This window comes from Bos indicus, chromosome 29, assembly GCF_029378745.1.
Source record: "Bos indicus isolate NIAB-ARS_2022 breed Sahiwal x Tharparkar chromosome 29, NIAB-ARS_B.indTharparkar_mat_pri_1.0, whole genome shotgun sequence".
Classification (NCBI taxonomy): domain Eukaryota; kingdom Metazoa; phylum Chordata; class Mammalia; order Artiodactyla; family Bovidae; genus Bos; species Bos indicus.
In genome coordinates, this window is record NC_091788.1 from 34,895,074 (window position 1) to 34,921,335 (window position 26,262).

Here is a 26,262-nt window from a genome sequence, read left to right on the forward strand (position 1 = left end):
TAGAAGCTTTTTGTTTTCCCAACTATGAAGGGCAGAGGTACCATAAGAGTAACTTACAACAAAGACACTAATATCTCAAGGTGGAGATGCACTCGTCAAAGGGTGCTCTGTCCTTTCTTGAAGTAGAGTGCTAGAAAGTGCACTGAAAATATTGGTGTTTTTGTACATCTAGGAGAGAAAGGATCTCCTTCTCAGTGTTTTCAGAACATTTATCCAGAGTGGTAAAAAGTGATAGAGAGGGTTAAGTACTCTCGCGCCTGCTGTGCTGGGAACTCGGTGATTGGTATTAAGACTTTAGCCGTGGTCATCTCCAACTTAATAGGGAGGGACCCCGAAGAACAGCAGATCTTATCCTTTTGGAAATAAAACTTACTCCGAGTTGAACTTGAAGAGATGGGCAAAGAGCCACTTGGTGTATTTACCCTGTTAACGGAAACTATGATAAATTCTATAAATTATATAAGAAACAAGTGCTCTCTCAGGCATTAGAAAATCTAAAAGTGAAACCCAGTGAAAAGGAAAATGTGTGGAGTGTGCCTGTGTGTGATATAAAAATAATATAAATCTAGAGGAAAACCTAAGAATAAATCTTAGGAATGTTGAACTAGACAAGGACTTGCTAGGTCACTAAAAGCTCTAAGCGTAAGAGAAGAATGATAAATGTGTTTTGTATTATTTTTCTGTGGTTCCCATAACGAAGTACTGCGGTGCTCGTGGCTTAAACAACAGAAATGTATTTCCTTGTAGTTCTGGAGGCGGGATGCCTGTGATCAGGGTGTAGGCAGGGTTGTCCCTTTTGAGACCTGGGAGGGGACGTCTGTCTGTGCCTCTCCTCAAGCTTCTCGTCCTTTTCCAGCATCTTTGGTGTTTCCGGCTTGTAGGTGCATCACCCCCTCCCTGCTGTCATTGTCACATCTTCCCGTGTGCACCTTCCCGTGTCAGATTTTCCCTTGCTATAGGAACATCAAACATACTGGATTGGGGATGTTCTTTTATGACCTCATGTAATCTTAATTGGGCTTTCCTGATGGATCAGAAGTAAATAATCCACCTGCAATGCACAAGACGTGGGTTTGATCCTTGAGTTGGGAAGATCCCCTGGAGGAGGGAATGACAACCCACTCCAGGATTCTTGCCTGGAGAATCCCACAGAAGGAAAAGTCTGTGGAGTTGCAAAGAGTTGGGCATGATTGAGTGACTGAACAATCAGTTCAGTTCAGTCACTCAGTTGTGTCCGACTCTTTACTGAAAAATAAATTATCTTAATTACCTCTGTAAATTCCCTATTTCCAAATAAGGTCACTTTCTGAATCATTGGGACTAGGTATTATTTATTTATTTATTTATTTATTTTTTGGTGGGGGTGGGGATGAAATTCAGCTCATAACTGGGTTCATCAAAATTAAAAACACCATTGAGTAAACAAAATGACAAGTCAAAGACTAGGTGAAAACCTTTGCCATACATACACCTGACAAAGATTTTACATCTACACTATGTGAAGAATTCTTATAACGCTAACAGCCTACCTTGAAGTGAACAAAACACTGAAACAGACGATTCACAAAAGAAGATACATGAATGGAATAAGCAACATGCTAAACGTATCTGTCTTAGAAATGAAAATTAAGCTGTAATAGAACTCCACTACACAAATACTAGAATGAGAGAAATTGAAAAGACAGACCATATCAAGTGTTGGTGGGGTTGTGGAGCAACTGAACTCTCATACATTGACTCTGGGACTGTGAAATGGCATTGCTACCTAACTCAGGTTTGGCTGCTCACCTCCAAAAGCCAGTAATTTGAGAGGCAAGCATCAGTAGAAAGGAAAGATGCTTTAATCAGAAAAGCCAGCCATCTGGGGAAATGGTGGGCTCGTGTCCAGAGACCAACTCTGAGGATTCTGTGGGCTAGGAGAGTTTTTAAGGGAGGAAGGGGGAAGAATCAATGAGTCTTCAAGGTGGGAGTCTGGGTTCTACATCTCCATCGCGTATGGACTGCTCTCTTTAGTTGTCTTGCCCCTGCGTGATCTGCTTGCAGGATTGCTTGATGGCGGAAGGGAGGGATCTTAGAGGCAGAGAGTTGGTCTTCTTTTTATCTAAGAAAAGAGTCAGCAGGTTAGAGGAGGCATGGTTTACATTCAGGAGAGCACAGGTCCCGAGTTAGGTTAAACTGCCTGATGATCTCACTAATATAATTAGGTTCTTTTAAGGTCACAGGAAACAGAAATGGCCAAACAGGAAAGAGACTAAAGAGCTGCATTCTCCATAGTATCAACGCTATGGAAAACTGTTTGCACCTTGCTATAAAGTTAAACATACACTTAGCATATGACCCAGCAATTCCACTTCTAGGAATTCACCAGAGATAAATGAAAACCTATGTCCACAGATATGCACTGTACATAAATGTTCATAGCAGCTTTATTTGTAATAGCCTCAAACTAGAAGTAAGCCAGAACCCTCAACAGGTAAAATAGCTAAATCGTAGTAAATTTAAGCAGCAGATGGCTTCTCAGCAATTAAAAGGAACAAATCATTGATACTTGTAAGAAAATGGATGAGTCTCAAAAGCATTATGCTAAAGAAAAAAAGCAAAAACTTAGACACTGATGTCATTCATATGAAATTCTACAACAGGCAAAAATTAATCTAGAGTGACTGAAATCAAGTCAATTATGATGTAGGGTAGGGATTTTTAATAATTATCTACAAAGGGGTACAAGGGGCATTTTGGGGGGTGATGAAAATCTTGAGCAGGGTGGTTATTATGTTGCTGCTTAAATTAGCAAAAACTAATCAATGCTATGCTAAAAATAAGTGCATTTCATTGTATGTGAATTAAATCCCAATAAAACTTAAAAACTAAACACATAAAGATATAGGAAATGACCCGAAAGTGCCCTCCTAGTTTGGAACATTAACTATGTGAGAAGCACTTACAAATGGACACTGGATTTTTTACCAGGATCATTGTTCAAAATTTCACCATCTAATGTTCTCCATATGCATTGAGAACACATATTTCAGCACCTGCCTTGTTATAGAGAAAGATAATGATAATAAATCCCCAGACACCTTTTGGGTAAAGACCTCAGATATTGAAATCCAAAATGTCAATATTGTAAAGTAATATTAACAAGAATATTAAAAGAATCATAAGGGGTATCAGGAAGCTCAACTTTAATATAAATACAGCGGTAGCTTGTGTTCCCAAAGATACAAGCCCTGTGGAAATTTTGCTGTAAGTCAGGGAGAATTTTGATTTATGTTATATAAAAAAATATGTCTAACCATCAGACCGGCTTCTACGTTTTTGGTAAAATCACATGTCTTTATAAATGCTTGAAATCCAAGAATGCATTTATTTGGTTCTAAACACACAGTTCTCTCAGCCTAGGAATCTCTTGAAAGGCACTTTGATTTTATGGAAATGTTTTAAAGCAATTCTTCATAATGGCTTTGCGGTAAAGTTTGTTTCCCGCTTAAAATATGGAAGATTCATCCACATTCTTAATCTTTTATATAACACAGTATTTGGAATTCAGCCTCAAAAACAAAAGAATATTAAATTTACATTTTCTCTCTCGCCTTTAAGTCTCCCAGCCCATGTTCAACTTTCAAATTCCCTTTTGTCTTTCCCTTGCTCTGGCCTTCACTTTGCTGTCTCTTTTTTCTTCTATTCTCTCCCCCCTCCCAATGACATTTCAACATATAAACTCAAAGCCTTGTTTCCTGAGTTTGAAAAGCACTAGAACCTGGGAGATTTGCACATTTCAAATTTGTACCTACAGGTGACCACCAATATTTACTTTTAGAAGGACGCTCCTTCTCACTTGGAGTTAAGGCAACTTTGGGAAGTTGTTTGTAAAAGTTTAGAAGATCAGCCAATACAACTTGAACATCAAATAGCATTTTTAGAACAACTGATTGTTTAGTCCATCCAGCAAGAGTAAGAAATAGAAGTTGTAATGGCGTTTCCTTTGAAATTCCAACAAAATTGCACCAGAGAACATAGATTACTGGACAGCTATGTTCCGAAATGTTAATGCAATGTTTGAATACGATTGTTTAAATTTGGGTACCATATACAAGAATGAATAACCAAGTTCCATTTAGAAAAAGAATATTTTAATGACCAGATTATTAAAGATTAAGAATTGTGGTTATGGTTTAAGATGACAGACTAAGCACATGCCAATCTCAAGAAACTATAGAAGAAAAGGTAAAGGTGAACAAATTCATGATCACACTAGAGAATAGGAAGCATTTGTGGATATGAAACTATGAGGAATCTCTGAAATATAAAAAGTGTGTAGAGACTTCCTGGAAGTCCAGTGGTTAAGACTTTGCTTCCACTGCAGAGGGCATGGGTTCCATCCCTGGTCAGAGAGCTAAGATCCCACATACCTCATGGCCAAAAAACCAAAACGTAAAACAGAAGCAATATTGTAAAAATCCAATAATGACTTTAAAAAATGTTCCACATCAAAAAAAAAAAAAAATCTTAAAAAAAAAATTACATAGACACAATGCACGAAAATTTCAGCTCAAAACACAGGAATATGATGTATGCCTGAAATGATAGCTGAAAAAGGCAGAGTTTTAGGTCATACTGCTGGTAAATGTTAAAAATTGACTAGGGCTGAGGGCGGGCAGGGAAGGGAGGCCTGGTGGCATTTGCCAGTTTCCATGGTGTCAATGTTCCTATCATTGCCACTTTCCTTGGAGCCCCTTTAAACTAACTTGATTGTTAGGTATTTTTTAGGTGTTTATTCCCTAATTTCAGGTTTTCATAGTTTAGATTTTTACTTTGGGTACTTATTGGATTTATTTTAGGCATTTATTGGATTTACTAGAAAATGTGACACTTGTTTAATAGACTTCACACACACGGAAATATGTTCTGAGTGACCTGCCGCTTAGGAACTAGGATCATGCTGCAATCCCAGGCCAGGGAAAAATGGGCAGGTCCCAGAACAGGCCCCCAAGGTGGACAGGCAAGGGGCCAGTGTGTTTGGGATACATGGCGGGACAGGCTGTGGGGCTGGAAGGAGCGTCTTCTCTCAGGGTGCCATGTAACCCCCTGCAGGGCCTCCATACCTGGTGCATTTCCAGTGCATGCTTGGAAAGGCCAGATGTTTGGGAGGGATAAAGTCTTCTTTTCTGTGTCCTCTCCATGGAGGTTTTGAGATGACAGCTATTCACCTGTGAGTGAGTTGCTGCTACAGTCGACTCATATTCAGTAATACCTCAGGGAGCAAGAGAATGAGCAATTCCACAGAAGTGAGTTTTCCAGGTAACTGAAACTGACTCCTTTATGCCTTAACGTGAGTGGTCGTTGATGGAAGCAGTTTAAAAATGTATTACGGGCTTTTCTGTTTTCTTGAGTAGAATGGGTGTCGTTTGGCCTCCTTTTAAAAACTGTAATAACATCGTACATATCAATTGTTTGTGCCTCAGTGTTTGAGGTCTGGATAACGACTAACATAACCCTAAAATACTATTTAAATTGTTGTTTCAGTTTTTGGTAGTTCTTCTATCTCTCCTTCCTTCTCTCGTATCAGAATTGTCAATGCTTCCTAAAGCCATGTGTGACTTTTAGCATCTGCATTTTTTTCTATCTACTTCTCTTTCTCTCTCTTTTTCATAAACTGTAATAAGGAGGAGGAATTGTTCTTAACCTTCTTTACATGTTGAGCGTTTTGGTCCAGAAATGCCAAATCTTTTAAGAGATGGCACAACTTTGAGTCCTTGGCTTGATTATACAACTTGAAGCTTCATGGCATGTCAATTTTGCTGTATTTAAAGGAGAGCTATTCTGTATATAACAGCTCAGAATTGCAAATATGACATGTGAATGATTTGGTAACTTTAAGGAATGTCTGTGTTGATTTGAAGACTGTGTGCCATAAATCTGAAGTTTGAACTTCTGTATGTATTCCTGGTGGCTCAATGGTAAAGAATCCACCTGCAATGCAGGAGACTCAGGTCCGATCCATGGGTCAGGAAGATCCCCTGGAGAAGGGGATGCAACCCACTCCAGTATTCTTGCCTGGAGAATCCCATGGACAGAGGAGCCTGACAGCCTATAGACCATGGGGTTGCAAAGAGTCTGACATGACTTAGCGACTAACACTTTCACTTTCCTTTCAATTTGGTATGCTAGAAAAAGTACTGAATTAATGTAGCAATCTTTTTTTACAAAGTATTGTAATCTCAGTTAAGAATTTAACTGAAGATATAAAACTCAAGTGATTTCTATATAATAAATTGAACTGTAAAGATAACTTGTGTGTGATTCTGAATTCACAGATAAAGTATTTTTAATTCCTCCTTGAAAAAAAGAAGTCCACATAACCAAGTTGATGAGTCCTGACTAAGAAGGACGTGGTGGGGGACGGCATTCTCTGAGGAAAGACTTTGAGCTTTCAAGAATAAGTAATAGCTTTGTCTCTGCAACATAACATAATCTTTATTTTTTATTTTTTTAAGTTTTATTGGAGGTATAGTGGCTTTACAATGTTGTTAGACAACTACATTTTATATTGAATCAAGAACAAAAGATTTTAAAAATCAAGCAAAAACATAAAAGCTAAAAACGTTAAAAGTAAAAAAAATCAAATTTATTGTAAAAGGGATAAAGAATAAAGACCATTTAATCTAAAATGAAAGCAAGTAAAACAAGATAAGGAATAAGTGTTAAGTACACATATCCTGGGGCTTTCCAGGTGGCGCTAGTGGTAAAGAACATGCCTGCCAATGCAGGAGAGATTCGGGTTAGACTTCTGGGTCTAGAAGATCCCCTGGAGGAGGGCATGGCAACCTACTCCAGTACTCTTGCCTGGAAAATCCCATGGACAGAAGACCGTGGAGGGCTACAGTCCATGGGGTCGCAGAGTCAGACATGGCTGAAGCAACTTAGCAAGCACGCACATATCCTGAGGGGGGCGGGGTGCAGCTTTGTTCTGGATATGACAGTGCTAGATAAGTGAATTCCATCTAAGAGGGATAATTCCAGCAAAATCCTCATCCTTGGTCCTGACCTGGCTGAGCAGGTCAGTCTCCCTCCTGTTCTCTCTGCCAGGTGTTGAGGTTAGCAGATATACTGGTCCCAGAATGTTTCCACTCCAACTCTTCTTTTTCATCCTGGATGTCCTTGAGAAGGACTTCTTAAAAGAAATTACCAAGTCCCTCACATTCCAAATAAAGGAAGTTCCAACTCATACTCATGTATAGGTGTCAACTCCTCGTGGCTGGCAGGGTTAGCTTCTGGATTGTAGTTATTCAGTCAGTCATGTCTGACTCTGCGACTCCATGGACTGCAACATGCCAGGCTTTCCTGTCCTTCCCTACCTCCCGGAGTTTGCTCAAACTCATGTCCATTGAGTTGATGATGCCATCCAACCATCTTATCCTCTGTTGCCCCCTTCTCATCCTGCCCTCAATCTTTCCCAACATCAGGGTCTTTTCCAGTGAGTCAGCTCTTGGCATCAGGTGGCCAAAGTATTGGAGCTTAAGCTTCTAGATAGAGCTAGGCTTCAGATTCTTGTAACCTGGGATTGAAATCTGGCCCAAGCAGTTAACTGCCTGAGTGACTTTAGAAAAACCACATCATCTCCAGGATTCCCAGTCTCCTAGACTGCAGAATGGGGCTATTTATGCCAACTTCCTCAGATGATTACCAGGACCAAAAGAGAGAATGAATGGAAGGCTTATAATTGCACTGGGCACACATACATGAGTTGCCAACAGTGTTCTAAATTGCCTTTGTGCCATGTTTTAATTTAAATTTCTTCTTAGAATCCTTGTAGCTTACAGCCATCCTGAGAGCTTGTTATGTTAACATCATGCTTACTGTATGTCAAGCCCTGTTATACACTTTATATGTTTTAGCTAATTTACTGCCCCAGTAGCCCTGAAAGGAAAGTGCTAATATTTATAATTGTGCCTTTCTTATTATGCATTATTATGCCTACCTCTGTCTTTGTCTCTTACTCTTTAACATCATGAGTCATTCATTAGTCATTCAGTGCCTCTCTGATCCACCTGAAAATTCAGAATGACACAGCAGTTTTATTTGTAATAGGCAAACTGGGAAATAGTCCAAATGTCCTTCAAGGACTTCCTGGTGGCTCAGACAGTAAAGTGTCTGCCTACAATGTGGGAGACCTAGGTTCGATTCCTGGGTCAGTAAGATCCTCTGGAGAAGGACATGGCAACCCACTCCAGTTTCTTGCCAGGAAAATCCCATGGACAGAGGAGCATGGTAGGCTACAGTCCATGGGGTAGCAAAGAGTCGGACATGACTGATCGACTTCACTTCACTTGTCCTTCAAGGGGTGTCTGGCTACACCCACACCTTAAAATGTATTTCAGCAATAAAAAGTAAATGAACTATTATGTCAGTTGACATCATAGGTGGACCTGAGGGCATTATAGGAATGCACAGAGTCATTGTCAAAGGGTAGGATGCTGTATGATTCCACTTTTAAAACATTCCCTAAATGGAAAAAGTGTCAAGATGCATAACCTGTCAGTGGTGGCCAGCGGCTGGTGCAGGGGAGGGAAGGAAGTAGTTCAAAGCACTTGCTTTGCCGTCAAGAGACAGCTCCGTGCTTCAATTATTGGGGTAGTTAGATGAATCGATATGCATGATGAAATGTTAGAATTAGACACAAAGGTATAAAATATAGGTACAACCAAAAAAACACAAATATCTCAGCCCCATCACGTGGTTAACTGTGCCGTGCCCAATCAATCACCTGCCTTAATGACATGCTTTAGTTAGAAAAGATACCACCACTGGGGGAGCTGGCGATGAGTACACAGACCTCTCTCTACTATCTTTTCAACCTTTTGTATGTGTGTGTGCTTAGTAGCTCAGTCATGTCCGACTCTTTGAGAACCCACGGACTATAGCCCGCCAGGCTGCTCGACCCTTGCAATTTTTCAGACAAGAATGCTGGAGTGGGTTGCCATTAAATCAATAATTACTTCAAATTAAAAAATGCAAACTAGGAATCATAAGTAAGATGAACCTCTAGGTTTCCACTAACAACATGCTTACGTAAGAAAGTACTGTTTATAAAATATTTCCACAGGCATCATTTCAAGAGGGTTTATAGCAAGCCTCTAAAATAGGTCAGAGAAGAAATATTTCCCAGGCAAAGAAACAGGCTTGAAAAAGTTAATGGCAAATGACTCACAGGTGACTACAGTGGGAGATCTGTGAAAGGAACATTGTCCTTGTTTTCCAAGTTCATCTTTGTCTGCTGTACAAAGATTGAACGGGTACAATATAAAGTGATGTATTTTATCAAATTCCGCTTGTTATCTGGGGCACCCCTGCTCTTACATTCTCCTCTCTAATTCCACACCTACCTTCTTGCATCTGGACAGTTTCTAGCCACCACTCAATGTTGTGCTGAGAAAAACACAGCCTCCAAGTGGAAACCACTTCCCTGCCACTGTCTGCAGTAGGTCTCCATCGCTTCTCTGCTTCAATTAAGAAAAACCTGCAGAGACCCACCAACCTCATTTCTCTTCTGAGTCACCCCAGGTACCAGTGCCAGCCACAGATGGGATTGCCATCAGTTGACCCACTGCCTCTACCCAGTCCTGCGCCCACTTCTCTGTCTCTCTGAGAGGCAGCCAGGATTCTTGTTTCTAATCTGAAGTTGTGTGAAGAGCCTAATTAATCCCCGGAGTGTGAGAAAGAGGTGTCTGAGTTGAGAAATCAAGGTTACCCCTATCTTGCTCAGTGGAACAGTTATGGGCAAACAAGCTGTTCCTCTCATATTTTTGCAAAGCAAATTCATGTTCACTAACTTTGGTTCTTGTTGTAAATGAGAAGTGTGTGAAGGTCTAGCCATGTGCTTTTCGCCATATGGGCTCCCATATGTTTTCCTCCTTTGCTTGCGTACATTTTCGCTTTGGCACGCACATATGCCTGTTTTTTTGCAACTTAACAATATTAAAACTAATCCCATTTATGCTCCTTTTGGGTGAGTTGATTGAGTCATAAATCCCTGTGAATTTCTTCTTTGGGAGACTAAAGTTCTTTTGTGTGAGCAGCGGAGGGCAGAGCATCCTGTCGGAGGGATGCGGGCAACCAGCATCAGCATGGAGCTGATGTAGCTGATGGCCCTGACCCTGGCTCCAAAGGGATGAGTTGAAGCCTGGGGAACTAGGAATGTGGGCTCAATGCCTTGGGAGTATCCTTGTCTCTTCCTCCCTGAGGAGAAGCCCTCATTAGGAAATAGAAAACAATCCTCAGAGTTTTCTTTCTAAGGACCCAGGTGAAATAACTTACCTTAGCAGAAGCCATCATGAGATCTTGAGCTGTGATTCTTCATGTGTGACTATACTTAATGCTTCTCACCCTCTACACCAAGTTGATCAACAATATAGATCAGAAATAAGGCTGCCCTGGAGTAACCTTACCTTATTCCTCGGACTTTTTAGATTATAAAAATAAGAATGGATATTAACATGTATTATACTGAGTGGGAATAAAAAAAGCATAGATATCACTTTGCCAACAAAGATCTGGATAGTCAAAGCTGTGGTTTTTCCAGAAGTCAGGTACAAATGTGAGAGTTGGCTCATAAAGAAGGCTGAGCACTGAAGAACTGATGCTTTCAAAGTGTGGTGCTGGAGAAGACTCTTAAGAGTCCCTTGGACAGCAAGATCAAACCAGTCAATCCTAAAGGAAATCAGTCCTGAATATTCATTGGATTGCTACTGAAGCTGAAGCTCCAGTACTTTGGCCACCAGATGCAAAGAGCTGATTCATTGGAAAAGACCCTGATGCTGGAAAAGACTGAGGCAGGAGGCAGGCGACAGAGGATGAGATAGTTGGATGGCATCACTGACTCAATGAACATGAGTTTGAGCAAGCTCCAGGAAAGTGAAGGACGGGAAGCTTGGTGTGCTGCAGTCCATGGGGTCGCAGAGTCAGACATGACTTAGTGACCGAGTGACAGAAGTACCAGGTGAAAAGCCCCAGTAACTCAAATGCAAAATTGGAATTGGGAATGCCGCCTGATATCTGTTGTAAGATGGTGTTCTTTCTTTTGCATTAACTCATTCCTTTGTTCGGTGCATTAAGAATATTTGTTTCCCTCTACAGCAACAATGATGTGTAAAGCAGGTATAATTCTTGCCCTTGTGGCGCTTATAGTCTAGACAGAGAGATAGTCATTAGCTGGATCATCAAGAATAGGTCATTTCTGAGTGTAGCAATTGCTCTAAGGATGGGTGACAGAGTGGTGTGAGCTAGACTAGGTAAGTCTTTCCTGAGATAATGATGCTTGAAACAGGCAGAGGAGATGAAGAGGAGAGACTTCTCTGGTGGTTCAGTGGTTAGGACTCCACGCTTCCACTGCTGGGGACAGGGGTTCGATCCCTGGTCAGCAAACTAAGATCCCACAAGCCATGCCTCATGGCCAAGAAAAGGAAGATGAATGGCAGTTAAGGATGGGGATACAGTTCTGTGATAGAGCCGGGCCAACTGGAAACCTTCCAGGTGAGGGGAATAGCACGTGTGAATGCTCTGAGGTGACAGGGGTGTGGCTTTTCAAGAAACGAAAGAATCTTGTCTTTTTATTTCTAAGTCATTTTTTTTATTAGAAGAAAACTCATCCTAAGTTTATTTTTCATATAGCTGGGAAAGATCAGAAATGTTTCAGTTGCATTTTACCTGCGTTAATTGCTAATGCAGAGAACATGCATTTTTCCCCTATGACAAAGTAAATTTTTTTTTCAGTTTTCCTTTTAATTGAAGTATAATTGATTTACAATATATAAATTAGGAGTTTGGGATTAACAGATAACACACTATCTGTGTGTGCATGCCTGCTCAGTCACGTCCGATTCTCTGTGAGCCCATGGACAGTAGCCAAGCAGGCTCTCCATCCGTGGGATTCTCCAGGCAAAAATCATGGAGTGGGTTGCTATTTTCTACTCCAGGGGATCTTCCCCACCCAGGAATCAAACCTGGGTCTCTTGCATTGCAAGCAGATTCTTTATTGTCTGAGCCACCAGGGAAACCCTCAGATATACACTATTATATATAAAATAGATAACCAACCTGCTGTATAGTACTCAGTATTTTGTAGTGACCTATAAAGGAAAAGAATCTGAAAAAAAACAACGGTATACTTGTATGTGAAACTGAATCACTTTGCTTACACCTTAACAGGTAGATAGCAGGAGAGACCATGGGCTGGGGTGGGGGAGTCAGGGGCTGAATCATACAGAGTCCTTTATAGAATTTGGTCTTTATTCTAAAGTCACTAGAATGTGCAAAAATGAGATGTTCTGGCATCAGGATTTAACCAGGAACATGGCATGTCTGATCTACTCATTATCTATGTAAATCTGCTGGATCACTAAACCTTTGTCTCCATTCCCCCACTATCAACCAGGAAGGAGTCAGTAGGAATAGGTTTCTTTACAGAGGAAGGATAAAGGGAATTTGGAAGTATCTATTCCAAATACTTTTTAGATGATAATGTAAGAAGGGATATTAACATGTATCTAGCAAGCGAAAATCCCAACTAACTCAAAAGTAAAATTAGAATTGGAAAGGCATCCAGGGCTGCCTGCCGTCTGTTGTAAAGCATCCTCTATGCTGTTGTGATATCAAATTATGCCATTGAAATCAGTTGGACACTGATAAAATTGAGACTGGCTTTACAAGTGCTGTAGATCTAATTGGCCTCAGCGGTGGGTCCACAGTGACTTTTGCTGCTGAACAAAAATTGTAGGCTTCAATAGAAAATAACCAGCCTGGCTTCACACTCACACACCTCTGGAGATAATGGACTTTAATTTAGGCACAGAGCTCCTACATCTGGACAGCTGTTGAAGGAACATCAGAGAAGTGAGCTTCCTCCCTACTTCCTGGATGGGCACCCTTGATGGTGGACAGAAGCACCTCCGGGCCAGCCACGAGCTCTTGTAACTCTCGGTATTCCTTCTGCACAGCAGTTTATGTCTCTTCCTAAAAGCCTCTATATCTCCAGGACCAAAGTTCCTCTCTATTCTTGCTCCAACTTGCTCTGTTCTTGCTCCAACTGTTTTAAATTGGGTCTCTATTGTTTAAAGCCAAAGTCGTTCCGGTTAAATTCACTGTGTGCTGGACAGGCAGTGTGTGAGCCAGCTGAGCCTCGTACGGTCCCTGCTCTGAGCTCAGAGGGGAGTGGGGAGGGACTCGTAACATGATGTTGCCATGTGGTGTGGTGAGGGTCTCATCACCAGGGAAAGACTCTTCTTTATAGAAACCAGACAGTTAGGGAGCTGCCGGGGGTTCCCGGTTAATTTCAGGACCACTGTCTCCATCATGAGTTAGGGACCCAAGGGTGTTGGGAGGCCCTGGGAGTTGACTAAGGAGCACTGGGTTGCTAAGGGGATTCCACGCTTAAATCAGTTAGACTCAGGCTGAGATAGACACATGGACTCTGGCTCCGAGTCTTGCAGCAATCAGTGATGACCACCTCAGTACATCATGTACACAGCATCCATCCAGGTGATCCCATGGGCTGTGGAGCAGGCTTGCCACTGAGGATGAAAGAGTGGCATCCACCAGCCTCCGTACTTGCTCAGCTGTCTGGCTGCTCTGGGATCAAAAGCGTGGTTTATCTTTATTAGCTGACTCACTGGTTCACTGACTTTTCCTTGAGAAGGTGAGCTCCATCCCACTCAGAGAAGATAGCTCTCCCCTCCCCACACAGAAGAGAACAGGTAAGGGATTTAAACATTGGTGATGTTCCCAGCACCTGGCGCAGTGCCTGTGATTAGAGGCCTCCTATGAATGACTGAATGCTTACCCACCAATCCTGTACCTGTCTTATAGAAGCCAGAGGAAATGAGGGGACAGGTAGGCTCCAAGACTAGCCTCCAGATGTTAGGAAGCAATGTCTGGGTGGTAAAGGGGGAGTTTGGTGCAAGGAGTGAAGGCTGGGTAGGGAAGGTGAAGCTGAATGCAGCCTCTGAACCTCGACACCAAATTAAATCTCAGAGACAGAGTTTCAGGTTCATTGGAAAAGGATAGCTTCATTGCTTTGTTAAGCAAAGGGGACTACAGTGGGCTAATGCCCTCAAAACTGTCTCAACCTGGAGGCGGTAGTGAGGAGTTTTATAATAATGGTGCAAAGAGGAGGGTGTGATCAGCTCATGGACATTCTTCTGATTGGTTGGTGGGGAGAAAACTCAGAGTCAGCATCATCAACCTTCTTGTCCCAATGCATTTGAGGTCTAGTGCTTGTGGGTAGCACACAGTTAACTGCTCCCACCTGGAGGGGCTTTCAGTATCTGCAAACAGCTCAAAAATAATTTTTCTGTGTATCCCTTGAGAGGGAAGCAGGACCCTGCCCCCCAAGGCTCGCTATTATTCCTTGACTGCTCCTTCCTTATCTCTGCACATTCCCACCCACCCCCACACACCCCCCGCCCGCCCCGCCTCACTGCCCTTCTCTATTAGCCACTGTTTGAATCTGCCTGTTGGAACTCGGGAAAGTCACAGAGGCTGAATGAAGCCTATTTTCTATAATCAAGAAATAGGGGACACAGAAAGGCTTTTATGGCCTGGAGCCCCACAGGTCCTGCTTGGTTTCACAGACACTCAAGTCAGATCTGCATTAGAAGGTTGGGGGCACTTCCAGTCTTATCCCAAAGTGCTTTTCTCTCTTTTCCCCACCATCCCTCCTAGCCCATCCTTCTCTAAAACTGCCCGCCATGCCAGAGACCAGGTAGTCTTACTGCTGAGGTTTCTTTATGCCATATTTTTACCCAAGAGTGAGGCTCCCGCCAGACTGGGTCTCCAGAGGGTGGTGACTCATGATGTGGAAGGTGGTCCTCATCTCCTGACCCATCCTGTCCTTGTGGAGAACCTCTGACTTTTGCTGGAAAGCTTGGTAGCTTTATAAACGGGGTGCACTCGAAGAGTGGGGATGACTCACTTGGGCACATACTGTTCAATTTGGACATATCGTACGAGTGAATTTAGCATCTTATGCTCATGAATCTGTGAGATTCAGAAAGTTTGGGCTCCCACCCCTGCCAGCGTCTCCATCCGGTCTTCTTCCTCAGAGCACTGGCCTTCGTAGGCTTCCCCAGTGCCAAGTCTTACCTCCTCAGGGAAGAGGTCAAGGCGTGACTCTAGAAAAGATGGCAGAGGTCAGGGACATTCTTTCCTTCTTCAAAATAGTGAAAGTGAGTGAAAGTGAAAGTCCCTCAGTCCTGTCTGACTCTTTGCGACCCCATGGACTATACAGTCCATGGAATTCTCCAGGCCAGAATACTGGGGTGGGTAGCCTTTCCCTTCTCCAGGGGATCTTCTCAACCCAGGGACTGAACCCAGGTCTCCTACATTACAAGCAGATTCTTTACCAGCTGAGCCACAGGGAAGCCCAAGAATACTGGAATGGGCAGCCTATTCCTTCTCCAGGGGATCTTCCCCATCCAGGAATCGAACCAGGGTCTCCTGCACTGCAGGCAGATTCTTTACCAACAGCTATGAGGGAAGCCCTTCAAGATAGTGACCGTGTTTAATTAGGGCTTCTGTTCCTATGAGAGGCAGAGGAGGGAGGGATGGAGGAGACAGGAAGTCACATTGTGGTATAAAGTGGAGGATTTAATTGGAATGGGGCCCTCCAGTCGTCGAATGGCCCAGCCTCTGAGAGGGAACCCCCACTGGACGTGAGAGGGATCAAGGGGAAGTGAAATCTTGAAGCGAAAAGGGTTGCCACTTTGAATCTGGGTTTCCCAGCTGGAGGCTGTGAATGACTCTGGCACTCAGGAACTAGAGCTGTGAGGAGGTGCGGGAATCTGATCTCCCCTGGACCACCTGAAGCAAAGCCCAAGGGCCTCACCCCACTCCTGGAAGCCTGCAAAGCCTCATTAGTGAGAAGAGGCGGGCACTGAAGCCCTTCCTGTCTTTTCATTTTGTTTTTCCCTTTTCTTATTTTATCAACAGTTTCCCCATTCCAGAATCGCTTACTGGTGAGTCACTCCCTCGGGGGTGCTACAAATGGTTTCTTTTAATGATTCTCTGGATGATTTTGCTTCCTAAGAGCAACGTTTAGTGAAGTAACTGATGTAATCAGAACTGCCTGTCCTCTGCTTCCAGAATTCTCTTCCTTCCCACTCTCCTTCTGCTCAGCTTACCTCCCCTCTCCACACCACTGCTGGCCAGAAATGCTTTCTGCTCAGAACTCCCTCGGGCCTCCTCTTGCTCCACTGAGCCCCTGCTTATGTGTCCCTGCACGCTTGGAACAGGATGCAGTAATTACATCTGCAGTGAAAGACTTTGTCTCCCTTGTGGGCAGCAAGGATGCTCCCAGCACTGCTAATGAAGGAAGGAGCCTTATTTTCAGAGCATCACTGGCTGCAGGGGGCCCCCGGATATCAGTCCACAGGATATCTGGAGGTTCCTCCTCTGGGGCCAGGCTGCACACCTTGCCATTCCTTTTCCCCCTCCCAGCACCCCTCCCAGTCTTTTTACTCCTGCCTCTGCTCCAGGCTGCCAGCAACCCTCCGAGTATCTTTCCCTCAGCACTTCCTGTCCCCAGGGGCCAGAAGGGGGCTGGAGCAAAGGCAGGGCCATACACTTCAAGCTGTAGTTTAAGAATCTCCCAATGTTTCCAGCATGTCTGACGGAAGCTAAGGTGAAATGTAACTGGAGCTTCAAGAGCCACCTCCAGCTGGAGCTGTACTCCTGGGAGCCCAGGTGGTTTGGTTCCCAGCAGGATTCCAAAAGGGACCAGGAGACACCGCTGTGCTGTGGCATCTGACTGGCCCGCCTGCATGTCCATATCTCATGGTATTGCTGCAGTAGCTTGCCTTACCTGTGCAATCACATCTCACCTGCCTTCACTCTTAAGATCTATTTATGCTTCCTTTTTTTCCCTTAAAGTTTCAGATATTCAGAAAACTGAATACAAACACACACACATACACACACACAGGTTTTCTTGGTGGCTTTGCGGTAAAGAATCTGCCTACAATGCAGGAGCTGCAGGAGACCTAAGTTTGATCCCTGGATACAGAAGATCCCCTGGAGGAGGGCTTGGCAACCCACTCCAGTATTCTTGCCTGGGGAATCCCATGGACAGAGGAGCCTGGTGGGCTACAGTCCATGAGGTTGCAAAGAGTTGGACACAACTGGAGCATTTTAACAGGGCATGCTGCTGCTACTGCTGCTAAGTTGCTTCAGTCGTGTCCGACTCTGTGTGACCCCAGAGACGGCAGCCCACCAGGCTTCCCATCCCTGGGATTCTCCAGACAAGAACACCGGAGTGGGTTGCCATTTCCTTCTCCAATGCATGAAAGTGAAAAGTAAAAGTGAAGTAGCTCATTCGTGTCCGACTCTTCGAGACCCCATGGACTGCAGCCCACCAGGCTCCCCCATCCATGGGATTTTCCAGGCAAGAGTACTGGAGTAGGGTGCCATTGCCTTCTCCATTAACAGGGCATATATATACATATATCATTATTTTTCAGATTATTTTCCCATATAGATAATTACAGAGTATAGAGTTGAGTTCCCTGTGCTGTATAGTAGATCCCTGTTGGCTGTCTATTTTATATATATGTACATGCTAGAGCTTCAGTCATGTCTTTGCAACCCTATGGACTGTAGCCCACCAGGCTCCTCTATGTGATTCTCCAGGCAAGAATACTGGAGGAGGTTGTTATACCCTCCTCCAGGGGATATTCCCAACCCAGGGATCAAACCTGCATCCTTTAGTTCTCCTGCATTGGCAGGCCTGTTCTTTACCACTTGCGCCACCTGGGAAACCCATTTTATATGTAGGCTTTTTATATGTAGGTAGCATGTCTGTGTTAATCCCAAACTCCTAATTTAACCCCTCCCCCACACCTTTTCCGTTTGGATCCTTCCAGCTTTGTGTCTCTGGACATCCTGCGTGACTACTGCTGTTCCTTGGTACCTGCCGAGTCTTTGTTCAGGACCCTCTTGACTTCTCATTGTTTCCATGATTTGACTGCACATTTGATCCTGTAAAATCCTGCCATGACATCGCCATCATTGTCACCCCTGTCATCACCAGAATCATCCCTTAAATGTAGTGACTTGCCACGTTGATTTAATCTCATATGGTGTTCACAAAGATTTTCTGTCTAAATGTGGACAGAAAAATAAATTAAGACAGGGAGTAACCTATGAATTTTATAGAGGGAACCTGGACTGGTTAAACAGATGGCCACTGGAAACAACATTCTTTCAATTATTTATTTATTCATGCACTTGTTCAGTTACTTAAGAAAGAATTAGTGAGTGGATCTTATGTGTCAGGTACTCTCTGTGATGATGGGGTTAGAAAGATAAATAACATGATACTTTTCCTCAAGGAGCTCCATTTAGTAAAAGACGCAGGCATAGTAATATATAGTTACAGCACAATAGGGTACATGTGTGTTCACAGAACAGGATCATTTCATCCAACTGGGAAATATGGGAGAATCAGGGATGGCCTCCTGAAGAGGTGACTCAAAAATTGGTCAGAGTTTAGTCAAAGGAAAGGGAACAGTATGAGTGAGGTGGAGGGGAAGAATATCCCAGGTGGTGAAAGACAGCAAAATAAAAAAAAATGTAGAAATAAGAACTTACATGACCAACCTAGACAGCATATTAAAAAACAGAGACATTACTTTGCTGACCAAGGTCCATCTAGACAAAGCTATGGTTTTTCCAGTGGTCATGTATGGATGTGAGAGTTGGACTATAAAGAAAGCTGAGTGCAGAAGAATTGATGCTTTTGAGCTGTGGTGTTGGAGAAGACTCTTGAGAGTCCCTTGGACTGCAAGGAGATCAAACCAGTCAATCCTAAAGGAAATCGGTCCTGAATATTCATTGGAAGGACTGATGCTAAAGTTGAAACTCCTATATTTTGGCCACCTGATGTGAATAACTGACTCATTGGAAAAAACCCTGTTGCTGAGAATGATTGAAAGCAGGAGGAGAAGAGATGACAGAGGATGAAATGGTTGGATGGCATCACCAACTCGATGGACATAAGTTTGAGCAAACTCAGGGAGATGGTGAAGGACAGGGAAGCCTGGCGTGCTGCAGTCCATGGAGTCACAAAGAATTGGACATGACTGAGCGACTGAAGAATTTACATGGTGTAAATTGGGAATGTATAAGCAGCCTAGTGTTGCTGGGGCTTAGCAAGTGAAATTTTTTTAACCTGAATAAAATTTAGGACCACTTGTAGCTTGCCCAACTATAACTTTGCATTACAAGGAATCAAGTTTGGTCACAAGAAGAGAATAAACATATTTTAAGACAAGCTAACTCTTTACCAAAATCTTTCAAAGTGGTCCCAACAAGTGTTATATAACAGTTAGTAAAATAGTTGAATGATGTTTTTACCTGTCTTTTCTCTGTATCTAATGAAAACCCTAGATCAGGGGTCCTGAACCTCCAGGGTCTAATGACTAACTATCTGAAGTGGAACTGATGTAATAACAATAAAAGTAAAGTGCACGATAAATGTAATGCATTTGAATCATCCTGAAACCATCTCCCCCACCCCTGGTCCATGGACAAATTATCTTCCGTGAAATCGGTCCCTGGTGCCAAAAATGTTGAGGATCACTTCTCTAGGCCATCAGATCTCTGCTTTCTTACCTAATCTATATATCTATCTTTTCTTGATCCAATGGTAGTTTAACTTGCTAAGGTAAATTGACCTAGCTTGCTAACTCCTGATTCTGCAGCTCTACTCATTATCCTGAGCAACACAAAGTCTCAGAACCAAGACCACATCTATACTTCATAACATATGTATCTATGTATTTCTGTCCACATGACACTGACGTGAGATGAGGTTTATGTAGGGGGTGGAAGGCAAATCATAAGCTGATGAATGGACAGTGAATAGAAGGTAAGGACATGGTCTTTTTTAAAAAGTCAATTTTTGTGTTTTCATAACTTATGTAAAATAAAATGCACGCATTTGCCGTGTGGACCAGTGAGGGTTTTTTTCTCCCAACTTTATTGAGCTATAATTAGCATAAAACACTGAATAATTTTCAGGTATACAGCACAAGGACGTGCATAGATCACAACAGTAAGTTTAGTTAACACTCGTCCCCTCATTTACCTAGATTTTTTTTTCTCATAAAGAGAGCTTTTACCATCTACTCTCTTAGCAACTTTCAAACACACCACACAGCAGTGTTAGCTATAGTCACCAAGTTGCACACTACTTCCTCAGCACTTACTTATCTTATAACTGGAAGTTTGCACCGTCTGACCATCTTCATCCAATCTCCCACCCGCCCACCTCTGGTAACCACAAATCTGATAACTTTCTATGAGTTGTGATTTTTTTTTTTAATATTTTAGATTCTCCATATAAGTAAGATCAGACAGCATTTGTCTTGGCTTGACCTGTTTCACTTAGCATAATACCCTCCAGATCCCTCCATAACTGGTGTATACATGCCAGTCACTCAGTCTTGTCTGACTCTGTGGTCCCATGGGCGGTAGCCCACCAGGCTCCTCTGTCCATGGGATTCTCCAGGCAATAATACTGGAGTGGGTTGCCATTTCCTCCTCCAGCTATAACTAGTGAATTTTGACAAATGTATACATGCCTATAACCACTGCCTTAATTAAGATACAGCATGTTCCCTTCAATTCAAAAAGTCTCCTTATTTTCATATCAAATCTTATCTCCATCCCAACTTGAGACAAACACTGACCTTCTTTCAGCTGCTATGTACTAGACTTTCCTCTAGAGTTTCATAAGCACACAGAACACACAACATATTTATATTCTAGAAAAATATACAAAATTTATACAATCTGAGACCATGTATTTTTATTTCAGTCTCCTTTCACTCAGCTTTTGTGTCTCATTCATGTTCCATTATATGAATATACCGATATTTGCCTGCTTATTTGCCAGTTAATGCACAATGATTGTTTCTACTTTTTGACTATTATGAATAAAGCTGCTATGTACCTGGTCTTCTCATGGACATGTATTTTTTATTCTCTTGGGTATATACTTAAGAGTAGAATTGATAAGTCATATAAGTTTACACTTAACTTTACAAGAAATTTCCAAATGCTTTTCCAATCTTTGGAAAATAGTAATTTCCATTACTATCAACACTGTATAAAAATTATTCCATTAATATCATATACTATAGATGTATACCCATACACAGAGATAATTTTATTATTCAGTTTGTGTATAACCATACTGAATTGTTGGCTTCCTCAAAGTTTATAAAACCCAAAGTGAATAATCAGTTCAGTTCAGTTCAGTTCAGTTGCTCAGTCCTGTCTGACTCTTTGTGACCCCAGGAACTGCAGCACACCAGGCCTCCCTGTCCATCACCAACTCTCAGAGCATGTGCAAACTCACGTCCATCGAGTCGGTGATGCCATCCAACCATCTCATCTTCTGTTATCCCCTTCTCCTCCTGCCTTCGATCTTTCACAGCATCAGGGTCTTTTCCAATGAGTCAGTTCTTCGCATCAGGTGGCCAAAGTATTGGAGTCTCGGCTTCAGCATCAGTTCTTCCAATGAATATTCAGGACTGATTTCCTTTAGGATTGACTGGGTTGATCTCCTTGCAATCCAAGGGACTTTCAAGAGTCTTCTCCAACACCACAACTCAAAGCATCAATTCTTTGATGCTCAGCTTTCCTTATAGTCCAACTCTCACATCCATACATGACTCCTGGAAAAACCATAGCTTTGACTAGATGGACTTTTGTTGGCAAAGTAATGTCTCTGCTTTTAATATGCTGTCTAGGTCACTCAGCTTTTCTTCTAAGGAGCAAGCGTCTTTTAATTTCATGGCTGCAGTCACCAACTGCAGTGATTTTGGAGCCCCCAAAAATAAAGTCTCTCACTGTTTCCAGTGTTTCCCCATCTATTTGCCATGAAGTGATGGGACCAGATGCCATAATCTTAGTTTTGTGAATGTTGAGTTTTAAGCCAGCTTTTTCACTCTCCTCTTTCACTTTCATCAAGAGGCTCTTTAGTTCCTCTTCTCTTTCTGCCGTAAAGGTGGTGTCATCTGCTTATCTGAGTTTATTGATATTTCTCCTGGCAATCTTGATTCCAGCTTGTACTTCATCCAGTCTGGTATTTCTCAAGATGTACTCTACACATAAGTTAAATAAGCTAACTCCTTTCCCAAATGGAGTTGGAACAATGGAGTTGGAGTTGGAACAAACCAGTCCATTGTTCCATGTCCAGTTCTAACTGTTGCTTCTTGACCTGCACACAGATTTCTCAGGAGGCACGTAAGGTAGTCTGGTATTCCCATCTCTTTAAGAATTTTCTAGTTTGTTGTTATCCACACAGTCAAAGGCTTTGACACAGTCAATAAATCAGAAGTAGATGTTTTTCTGGAACTCTTTTGCTTTTTCTATGATCCAACAGATGTTGACAATTTGATCTCTGCCTTTTCTAAATCCAGCTTTAACATCTGGAAGTTCTTGGTTCATGTACTGTTGAAGCCTCGCTTATAGAATTTTGAGAATTATTTTGCTAGCATGTGAGATGAGTGCAATTGTGTGGTAGTTCGAACATTCTTTGGCATTGCCTTTCTTTGGGATTGGAATGAAAACTGACCTTTTCCAGTCTTTTGGGCACTGCTGAGTTTTCCCAATTTGCTGGCACATTGAATGCATCACTTTAACAGCATCATTAGACGTCTTTAGATGGTCAACACAGAAATCACATTGATTATATTCTTTGCAGCCAAAGACGGAGAAGCTCTATACAGCCAGCAAAAACAAGACTAGGAGCTGACTGTGGCTCAGATCATGAACTCCTTACTGCTAAATTCACACTGAAATTGAAGAAAGTAGGGAAAACCACTAGATCATTCAGGTATGACATAAATGAAATCCCTTATTATTATACTGTGGAAGTGACAAATAAATCATGGGACTAGATCTGATAGACAGAGTGCCTGAAGAAATATGGATGGAGGTTCATGACATTATACAGGAGGCAGTGATCTAGAAATTCCCCAAGAAAAACAAGTGCAAAAAGGCAAAATAGTTGTCTGAGGAGGCCATACAAATAGCTGAGGAAAGAAGACAAGCTAAAGGCAAAGGAGAAAAGGAAAAATATACCGATCTGAATGCAGAGTTCAAAAGAATAGCAGGAAGTGATAAGAAAGCCTTCCTCAGTGATCAATTCAAAGAATTAGAGGAAAACAATAGTATGGGAAAGACTGGAGATCTCTTCAAGAAAATCAGAGATACCAAGGGAATATTTCATGCAAAGATGAGTACAATAAAGGACAGAAATGGTATGGACCTAACAGAAGCTGCTGCTGCCACTGCTAAGTCACGTCAGTCATGTCCGGCTGTGCAACCCCATAGACAGCAGCCCACCAGGCTCCCTCGTCCCTGGGATTCTCCAGGCAAGAACACTGGAGTGGGTTGCCATTTCCTTCTCCAATGCATGAAAGTGAAAAGTCAAAGTGAAGTCGCTCAGTCGTGACAGACCCTTAGCAACTTCATGGACTGCAGCCTACCAGGCTCCTCCATCCATGGGATTTTCCAGGCAAGAGTACTGGAGTGGGTTGCCATTGCCTTCTCCAACAGAATCAGAAGATATTAAGAAAAGGTGGCAAGAATACACAGAAGAATTATACAAAAGTATCTTAATGACCCAGATAACCACGATGGTGTGATCACTCACCTAGAGCCAGATATCCAGGGGTCTGAAGTCAAGTGGGCCTTAGAAAGCATCACTACAAACAAAGCTAGTGGAGGTGATGGAATTTCAGCTGAGCTATTTCAAATACTAAAGTGAACACTGCCAGATTTTATATTATGTTTTCATGGATTTCCAGTATTTTTTGCTTTGTATTTATCATTCATGAAGTTTAAAAATAATTAAAGCTTCCCTATGAGTTGTTCCCTTTATATAAGTTACCCTTTTTCAGAATTTAATGTTTTTAATCTTGCATTCAACATTATCTGACATTAATATTATATTTATTGCTTTGATTTTTAATACTAAAAGTCATTTCCTCATCTTTAGAAGAAACACTTGTATTATTCTGATTAGGTATATCTTTTATAAACAGGACTGAAATGTATTGTGCTTTCTTCTTTTTTTTAATCCACTCTGAGCCTTTCTTCTTAATAGGGAGTTTAACCCACTTGCAGGTATTATTAGAGCTGGTGTGTTTGTTCCTTGTCATCTTTTTGTTTTCTGCTTTTGTTCTGTCTTATAGTCTCTGTGTTTTATACTGTGTGCTCTTTGAAATACATTTCCCCCCTTTTATTCTCTATAGTTTTTGTGAAATGAATATATCATGCTTCTATTCATCCTGGTACTTACATGTACGTTTCCCAGAAGTGTTTTTAACCTATGTGACTCTAATTATTCAGGCCAAGCCAAATGCTTTCTCTTGTGCTCCTATTTGAGACGAGAATTGCAGGAGCCACCCCCCCACCCCCCCACCCCCACCCTCCGCCAACCTCATCCTGCCTCAACACTCTGAGGCTTTATCAAAGTCACATTTTGAACTTATAATCCAAGACTATGTATATTGTGACATTTGTACTCTCGGTTAGCTTGATTGTCTGATTTATTGCAATTCTGCAGCCTCATCTCTTTAAAACCCAGTTCCCACTACTCCTTTCATGAATGCCTTGTAGGTTCCATTTGTCAATCTGTCCCATTGTTTCCTCTCAAAGTTGTTTAGAATACATTTTAACAAGCACACCAAAAAGATGTGTGAATGCTGAATTTTCTGATTGTTGATATATTTCTTCTCTAATGTGATAAATATTTATTGAAAATCTGTTTTGCAACAGCAGCTGTAGTAGGTGCTGGAGATACAGTAATAAGCATGCACAGCATCCTTCAAGGAGCAGACATCTGGGAAGACCTTTTTGTTGCCACCAAGTGTAACTTGGCATCTTTCCTGAGTATGAAACCCAAAGGTCACCATCTTTATCCTCAAAATTCCTGTATTACTGTCTCCTTAGATCAATATTTGGCATTTGGAAGGCAGAACACTGAGGCCTTTTCCAAGTCTCGGAATTTTATGGCTAATTCATTTGCTGCTTCGAGGTATGAACACGTTCCTGTCTTTATCTTTGGGTTTAAACCTCTTTCCTGAGATGTGGACATGGGTCTTGTGCTCAGTTCCTCCTCTTGTGTGAAAAGTGAGAGTGTTAGTCACTTGGTCGTGTCCAACTCTTTGCGACCCCATGGATGGTAGCCCTCCAGGCTCTCTGTCCGTGGAATTCTCCAGGTAAGATTACTGGAGTGGATTGTCATTTCCTGGGTCAGGGGATCTTCTCAACCAAGGAATTGAACCCGGGTCTCCTGCATTGTAGGTAGGTTCTTTACCATCTGAGCCACCAGGGAAGTCTGGGGCTCCCTTGATCAAGCACAAGGAACTGAGTATTTACTGAAAACTCGATTGTTGGTTCTGTGCAGTTTGTTCTGAGGAACACTAATTATACCCAAGTTGACTCTCTACTCCCTTTCTTCATATCCGTCATCTTTTTTTTTGGTTCCCTCTTTCTCATTAAATTCTTCTATTTGTCTTTTTCTATATATCCTGGGAGAGCTTCTCAGCTTTGGACTTTATATCATTGATTTGGTTTTCTGAAGTTTCACATCTCGTGTGTTCTAAGCCCAATGTAGATTTTACATTTCATTGTTGTTTTAAGCCCCCTTGCTCGTTTTCCTTATCTACCTTCTTGGACTTCTGAATTCATCTTGTTAACTTTCCTTCTCAGACCGTATGGCATTATTTTTCAGCTTTGCCTCCGTAAGTCCTTTTATGAGGCCATCTTTTGAGGTTGCTAGACAGTTTTTTAAAATTTTTACTAGGGTCCTGGGAATCAATTTTGTTTTAATTTTGATAAAATATACATAGCATAAATCTTATATTTTAGTCATTCTAAGTGTATACTTCAGTAGCATTAAGTGCATATACAATGTTGTACAGTAGAAGCAATTTTTAAAGTACACTCTTCCTGAAATTCTTGTGTCTTTTTCTTTTTTTCTGCAACATTCTTTCAGTATGTCCTCTCAAAAAATGGTACAGTCTTCCACTGGGGGACACTGAATAAAGGGTACATAGGAAATGGCAACCCGTTCCGGTGTCCTTGCCTGGAAAATCCCATGGACAGAGGAGCCTGGTGGGCTACAACAGTCCATAGGGTTGCAAAGAGTTGGACAGGACTGAGCACACACGCACACATCCAACATAGAGGAAG

General features: G+C 42.1%; 1 protein-coding gene across 8 annotated transcripts in view; it reads left to right on the forward strand.

Annotated features, from left to right (window-relative positions):
• LOC109554632 (opioid-binding protein/cell adhesion molecule) overlaps positions 1-26,262 on the forward strand; it is a 1,067,951-nt gene that overhangs the window by 947,526 nt on the left and 94,163 nt on the right. The window lies entirely within an intron of this gene.